An 8,001-nucleotide genomic window follows, 5' to 3' on the forward strand; every position below is an offset into this window, starting at 1 on the left:
TTTTGGCAAGATGTTAATTTATTTATCTCAAATATTATTTTGCAGATTTTTTTCTGTGCATCCAAAATTAATTATTATTCTAATTATTTTAAATACAATTTCTAATGTCTGTGTATAATTAACCTTATCCTTTTTAATGTAGAATTTAATAATAATAATAATAATAATAATAGGTATTTACATTTATATAGCACGTTTCTGGACACTCAATGCGCTTTACACATGGGGGAATCTCCTCATCCACCACCAGTGTGCAGCATCCACCTGAATGACCCGACGGCAGCCATTTTGCGCCAGAACGCACACCACACCCCAGCTGATTGGTGGAGAGGAGACAGAGTGATGAAGCTAATTATGATATGGAGAGGGTTAGGAGGCCATGATGGACAGAGGCCAGTGGGCAGATATGGCAAGGATGTTGGGGTTAAACCCCTACTCTTGCTCAAAGGACTTCCTGGGATTTTTAACGACCACAGAGAGTCAGGACCTCGGTTTAAGGACGGCACTCACTGAGCAGAATAGAGTCCCCGTCACTATACTGGGGCATTAGGACTCATACAGAATTCAGGTTGGGTGCCCCCTGCTGGCCTCACATCTTCCAACAGCAACCCTAGTTTTCCAATGTGGTCTCCCATCCAGCTACTGAGAGTGTGTATGGGTGTTTTCCATTACTGGATTGCAGCTGGAAGGTTATCCTCTGTATAAAACATATGCTGGAATAGGGTGGCTGACGTGAAACTGACGTTTCGACACAGTGTCAAGATCCCGAAACACTGCACCGAAGCATGATCTGAAACACCCAAGTCACGTGACTAAAGTGATTCGAAACACTTGGTCACGTGACTAAAGTGATTCAAAGCATCGATCAGTTAAGAAGCGTTTCGAGACCTGGCAAATCTACATGTTACTGCCGGAGTCAGGTTATTTACCTGTCTCATATGGCCTAGTGCAGTGGTTCTCAAAGTGGGGGTCGGGACCCCCTGGGGGGTGGCGTAACAATGACAAGGGGTCTCTTGGTGATTTCCAAAACTCAAATAAGTTTTATTAAACTATTTGAATGACCATATTTTACTCATAACCCACAGAGGTTAATAGTTGTGTTAAATAAACAACAGCATACACATAAACAAAAACTAAATTATTATTATTATCTATTATGAACAAATAAAAATCAGTCATCAGCCTTTACTTTTTATATTATAAATTAATAAATGAATATAAAAATATATATGGTTAATAGACTGTTGCATTTCTGTGTTGTCAATGTGCTCATGTTTATACATGCCTATAGTTGTGTCTACAAGGTTTATATTTACAGTGTAACCACCTTGAAAAATGGGGGTCGTGAGTCACTGTCATTGTTATTTTGGGGGTCGTGGGCTGAAAAGTTAGGGATCCCCTGGCCTAATGGACTGTGCGTGTGCACGCTGCAACTGTTCATTCAATGTAATTTGGGTTTAAATCCTGACTTGTACAAATACTCCCAAATTATGGTTTTATGTATTTTAATCATGTTTCTGTTTTATGGTGTAGCCTAACAAGATTACAGCTGCGGATACGCCATCAATATAGCATCATTTTTGTGACACTAATAAATATTTTACAGCACTGTGGGTTTAGGGTTTGGGTAGGCATTAATGAAATACAATAAATGGGAAATTTAATGAATAATATAACTAATACTTGATACCTTCTGGCTACAACTATGTCTGATCCAGGGGCGTTGCTAGGATCGAAAGGGATAAGGGGCTTAGCCCCAAAGACCCCCCCCCCCTTCCCAAAAAAAATAAAATAAACAGTTTCATAAGTTGATCTACTCTAATCTTAATAATAGGATTAGAGATGGTTTAATGATAAATAAATGGTTTTTGAGTTGACAGTCTATAACAATAAATTGTGAAGCTTTGTGACTTGTAACACCAAAAAGGAAAAAAAATTGATAAATTACCCACTTCTTATTTACTGTTCTGTTATGAGCCATATCATGCCCCTTGAACCTCCTATCTCCTCTCCTGATTTGTAGTTTCTGTTTGTTTTTTGAAAATAAAAATTTCTTGTCTTCAAATCTGAAAATATAATTTATTTTATAGACCAAGTTGTTATCCAATGTGATACAAACTTACACACATGTTTATTTGGACAGAGTGATTAACTGCACTCTCAGAAAAAAAGGTACAAAATTGTACCTTTTAGGGTACAAATGGCCCGTCACTGGGGTGGTGCCCTTAAGGGTACAAATTTGTACCTCTATTTAAAGGTACAAAATTGTACCTTCTACATTTGTACCCTTTAAGGGACAATACACAGTAAATATAAAGCAGACATGTAAAACAGTAAAAAGAACAATTTAGAAAACAAATAAAAATTGTTCACCCACTGTACAGTATATAATCTATCCTTAATACAAAGACCACAAGAATACTGTTTAAGATTTATAAACACATTACACAGGCTACATCAAGTACTTCACTTTATAAAGTCCAAAGTATTTGTCTTGAGTCAGAATACTCAGTCATAATAAATAATTTGTCATCAACATTTTCTCTGAATTTCAGAATGAAGGCAAACTTTCTCTATAAATTGCTTCAACAGTGCAGAAAACCAAATACATCAGTAGCCTCTTCCTCAACATCAGTAGATTACTCCTCATCATCCTCAAGTGGAGTTGTAATTTGTTGTAACACAATATGTGTTTATGCTTTTGATAAACATGACATGTAAAGCATTCATATCTGGAAAATGTTCTTTGATAGTCATTAGGACCACAAGTTATTTAAAATTTGCTTTATGCATGAATGAGAGCAGTGTGCTGGATTAACTTGATTGTGATTATACCAAGATCATGTAGAGAAACAAAAAACAAGGTTGATCACTCTGGTAACTGGAGTAGATCGAGGCTTGTCACCGTCAACCGTTCATTCAAAACATTCCACTGCAGAAACATCAAGGTGTTCTTCTAATAAGATGGATATGTCAAAAATGCATATTCGTCCACATCATCAGCCCGGCCAATCGCAATCCCATCAACTCTGAAGACTGCCGTGACTCGTCTTGTTAACACAGTTGTCCAGTCGGTGGCCTCCTCCTGTACTTGAACTGTTGGATGTGGTGAAGATGGTTCACTGTAAATGACAAAGCAATAATTACATTAATATCAGTCACTCTATCACTGATGAAGAGAAAATCAACATGCATAGAAAGTAAAATAATAAATATTCACCGATTTAAAAAAAAGTATCACAGATTAAAAGACTAATATAAATTTCATTCATTCATTCAATTTCTTTTTGGCTTAGTCCCTTTATTAATCTGGGGTCGCCACAGTGGAATGAACCACCAACTTATCCAGCATGTTTTATGCAGCAGATGCCCTTCCAGCTGCAACCCAGTATTACGAAATATCCAGACACACTTATACACTACAGACAAATAAGCTTACCAAATTCAGCTATAGCGCATGTCTTTGGACTTGTGGGGAAACCGGAGCACTTGGAGGAAACCTTCATGAACACTGGAAGAATATGCAAACTCCTCACACAAATGCCAACTGATCCAGCCGAGGCTCGAACCAGCGACCTTCTTGCTGTAAGGTGACAGCACTACCCACTGCGTCATCCTAATATAAAGAATATCAAGAATTATAAAATGCATTTATCACAGCATATACTAAACAGAAAACAACATACGCACCCGAGCACAACGAAATGTTAAAGTGTCTCGCTTAACAAGGCTGGCAACATGAGAAGTGCTGCTGTAAAATCAATTCCTGGAACATAAGATGTGGCATACAAACAAATATGAATGAATCCATCCAAAGCTAGAATTTAATAATATTAATCAAGTGGAGAAAGTTTAGAAAGAGTACCTTAAAGTCAGGTCCATAGCATTCTTCAGTTGATCTCTCATCTTTCGATGAAAACCTAGAAAATAATTTTAAACATGTGGGTGTACATTTATTGTTGTTTGTAAGTAAAAACCTACAAATTTAAAATAGTATGTAAGCCATTAAAACCATGGTATAGATAATGAAACATACTTACATCTTGTAACTGAGCCATGCTTTCATATGACATGCCTTCATTTGTCTGATGCTGTTAGGCTGCATTCTGTTGTTCAATCTTGTCCTGAAATACAATTGGAAACTTCATAAACTTCAGGAAAGCAATAAGATAAAGCAATAACTATTTATTTATAGTATTTTATTTATATATAAGTATAACGTTAAACGATAGTAAAGCACCAACAATTCTGGACATGAGAGTTTGTGGACACTCCTCAACATTAATGTAACTTAGACACTGAAACGAAGATATGTACAAGCATACACACGCCACGTTTGTAACTAGCCACGTTTACATAATCAGTCGCTTTGTCGGTGACAAAATTTTGATTTTTCTTCACAAAATGGCGGTGTAACTTATATAACCGTCTAAAATTACATTTCCGCGGTCATCCGTGGCTAGAAAATGGCCTCAAAATATAAAACATTATCGATAATTACAAATTCCAGTATTAATAACAAAAGGTTTTATATCAAGGTATATGAAGACTTTAGTCGCGCGAGCTCCGGGCCACACCGCACATTACTCACGGCCCGATTCCGGTGCACGGTTACGGCAGCGTCGGCTCGCTTCTGCCGCCGCATCTGACCCGAGTAACGATACAGCAGACGGACTCGGGCAGGCGAGAATCTAGCCGCAACTGGCCCAAGTGTATTTTGCTATCTGGGTTGCGATTATATTCCGCCGTGGCAACACTTATTAATAAAGCAGTAACGTAACGTAACATATAAGGCGCGAATACGTAACGTAGGCGATAAAGGGAACTTTTACACCGAGAAAACTAACAGCATATAGTACTTACCTTCTATAACGTTATGTCCCTCGGTGACTTCGATATCACGTTGTATTAACTTCTTTAATAAGCTGCAGACATCTTAGCAAACTCCATCATGCAGGCCAACGTAACGTTACACCAGCCAGCCCGGAGCACAAAGCGGGGGAAAGCCGAGACCAGAGAGTCAGACAAAATCAACAGAACACGGCTTCACATGTAAAAATGAGACTGAAAATATATCTTTAATACATTCTTACCTGAAAGTGTGGACTCCAAAATAGACTTTTCTTTGAAAAGCGTGCCGAAGTTCTGTGTAAACAGCCAGCATACTCGACCGACCGCCTCAGTAACAAACACTACTATAACGTCTCAACAAGCCAAATTCTTAAAGAGACAGCAACATCACCACCTGTATGAAGATGCTGTCACTCTGCATGGTTCTTATTCTACATCCCATATATACTATAGGGACTTAAACAGTAAGCAAAGACCAGTATTTACGTTTTTAATGATTAAAATTACATTTAATTATAAATTAAATTATTAACATTTTTGAGAAAAAATGTAATTTAAATACATGAAAAAAAATTAATTATTAAAATATTTAATTTAATCAATTTATTTATTTATTATATTTTTAAATTATGTATTTTAGTATTATTGTTTAGTATTAATGCATTTAAATTAGTGTTATATAGTGTCTTGATCTTATCATGAGCTGAGGGTGCAATTTTGTTCCTATAGGGAAACAAAATATATAATTGTACCTTTAAAGGTGCCAAATTGGTCCTTTACGGTACAATTTTGTATCCAAATGTGCTATAAAAGGTACAAAAATGTACCTTTCAAACCTAAATCTGGACATTTGTACCTTTATAGCCCATTTGGGTACAAAATTGTACCCTAAGGACCAATATGGGACCTTTAAAGGTACAATTTTATATTTTGTTCCCTCTAGGAACAAAATTGTACCCTCATTGTACCTTTTTTTCTGAGAGTGTGAGGTGTAGTGTTGTCAAGATAATTTCTAAATTCAATACCTCGCAAAATATTGATATTTAATGGGCTTTTTTTAAAACAATTGTATCAAAAATAGTACAAAAAATAAAGATTTAAATGCTAGATATGTGTTAACTTCAAATTTCTTAAGAGGGAGATTTTTAGTTTTCCTCAAAATAGGTTGATGTGGGCATTGTAGCACTTTGAATGCATGTAATGACTGTTTCATTCACACTTGAGCAGAAATTCCATATATGCCTCACAAAAGTTTTAGAATATTCCAGGAAAACCCAAATATTATGGATGAAGGAATCCAGCTATTGCTGGAGTTGAATGAAAATAAGATCTGAATAAACATAAAAAAGGCTTAAACTGATCATTTACACGACTGTGACAATAAATGTAGATGAAGTCTGAATTATTTGCCCCCGTTTTAATTTTTTTCCTATTTTAAATATTTTCAAAATGATGTTTAACAGAGCAAGGACATTTTCACAGTATGTCTGATAATACTTTTTCTTCTGGAGAAAGTCTTATTTGTTTTATTTAGGCTAGAATAAAAGCAGTTTTACATTTTTTAAAAACCATTTAAGGGTCAAAATTATTAGCCCCTTTAAGCTATATTTTTTTCCGATAGACAGCATAAAAAACTATCGTTATGCAATGACTTGCCAAATTACCCTAACCTGCCTTTAAATGTCACTTTAAGCTGTATAGAAGTTTCTTTAAAAATGTCTAGTCAAGTACTTACTGTCATCATGGCAAAGAGAAAATAAATCAGTTATTAGAGATGAGCTATTAAAACTATTATGTTTAGAAATGTGTTAAAAAAAATCTTCTCTCAATTAAATAAAAATGTAATTTAATTTAAAAACAGGGGGGCCTGGGGGCATTAGGTGTTTTCATAAGAAAGTCGATTTATAATCCGCTGCTAACTGACATAGCATGTTACTGTAGAATATAGCCATAAAATAATATGCTAGATACATGAACTTACTGTGATTTAACTATTACAGAAACAGATGTGACTGGCTATATCATATCTAGATAAAGATGTCTATATATATATATATATATATATATATATATATATATATATATATATATATATATATATATATATATAATATCTAGAAAGCAAGTACAATTTACATTTTTCTGACTAATTCGCATGTATTTACATTAATGTGCAGCACATTTTATTGATTACCTACAGTTATGTTATTTCACCAAAACTACACACATTTTCTGCTGTAAAAACAAATATTAAGCTTCATCTGTAACTTAGCTAGAACTATTCAGTTTTGTGAAACAGTTGTATTATTAGCTCATCAGCTTTAGCTGCTCAAAATAATGAATGATGTGCAGTGGCGGAATATTTTTAAACCATGTGACAACAGAGCCACTCCCACCTGCCGGTAGAAACAGGTACTGCTGAATAGATTACTTTTTAAATACCCGACACAAACGCTGCTTTAGGTAGAATACGCGTGATATACACGTGTTGTTAGAACTTTGATAACAAAATAAATGTTATACAACCTATTTTTATTTAAGTGCAACATATTCCAAAAGATCAGGGGCTTTTGACAATACATCAGGGGCTTAAGCCCCCAAAGCCCCCCCCCCCTCCCCCTCGCAACGCCCCTGGTCTGATCTAGCAACAATCCTGTTTTAAGACCAAAACAAGACATATTTATTTACAAAGTGTTTATTCAGATGTCAGACCAATGTTGAAACAAAACGAAACAAGAACAAAACATTCCCACTATGGAATAGTTGGTGGTTAATTTCGCTGTGGCGACCCAAGATGAAAAAGGGACTAAGCCGATGGAAAGTGAATGAATGATAATATTGATAAGTATGTATACTCTGGCATATGTTTTGTATTTTGTTGTTTATTATTGTAGAATTCTGTATTTTCTTTTCTTTTATTAATAAAAATACACTTTATTCTTTTTCTTTTTATATTGCAGTGTAACACGAGTACAACCTCTTTGATATCACTAAATCCTATGTTGGTAAATTCTGTTTTTCAATGTGTCATCCATTCATTCATTTTCTTTTTGGCTTAGTCCTTTTTTTAATCAGGGGTCGCCACAGCGGAATGAACCGCCAACTTATCCAGCATACGTTTTACGCAGTGGATGTTCTTCCAGCTGCAAC

The 8,001-nt window shown here is 35.4% G+C and overlaps 1 long non-coding RNA gene across 1 annotated transcript; it reads right to left on the minus strand.

The window, feature by feature from the left end:
* Positions 1–3,487: 3,487 nt before the first annotated feature.
* Positions 3,488–5,020, minus strand: LOC147843784 (uncharacterized). Its single transcript, XR_015490823.1, has 5 exons — positions 4,864–5,020; positions 4,041–4,124; positions 3,866–3,920; positions 3,691–3,766; positions 3,488–3,616 (listed from the first exon to the last, which is right to left on the minus strand). It is a non-coding gene; the product is annotated as an uncharacterized LOC147843784 (long non-coding RNA).
* Positions 5,021–8,001: the final 2,981 nt, after the last annotated feature.

This window comes from Danio rerio, chromosome 5 (genome assembly GCF_052040795.2).
Source record: "Danio rerio strain M-AB ecotype USA chromosome 5, GRCz13ab, whole genome shotgun sequence".
Taxonomy (NCBI): Eukaryota; Metazoa; Chordata; class Actinopteri; order Cypriniformes; family Danionidae; genus Danio; species Danio rerio.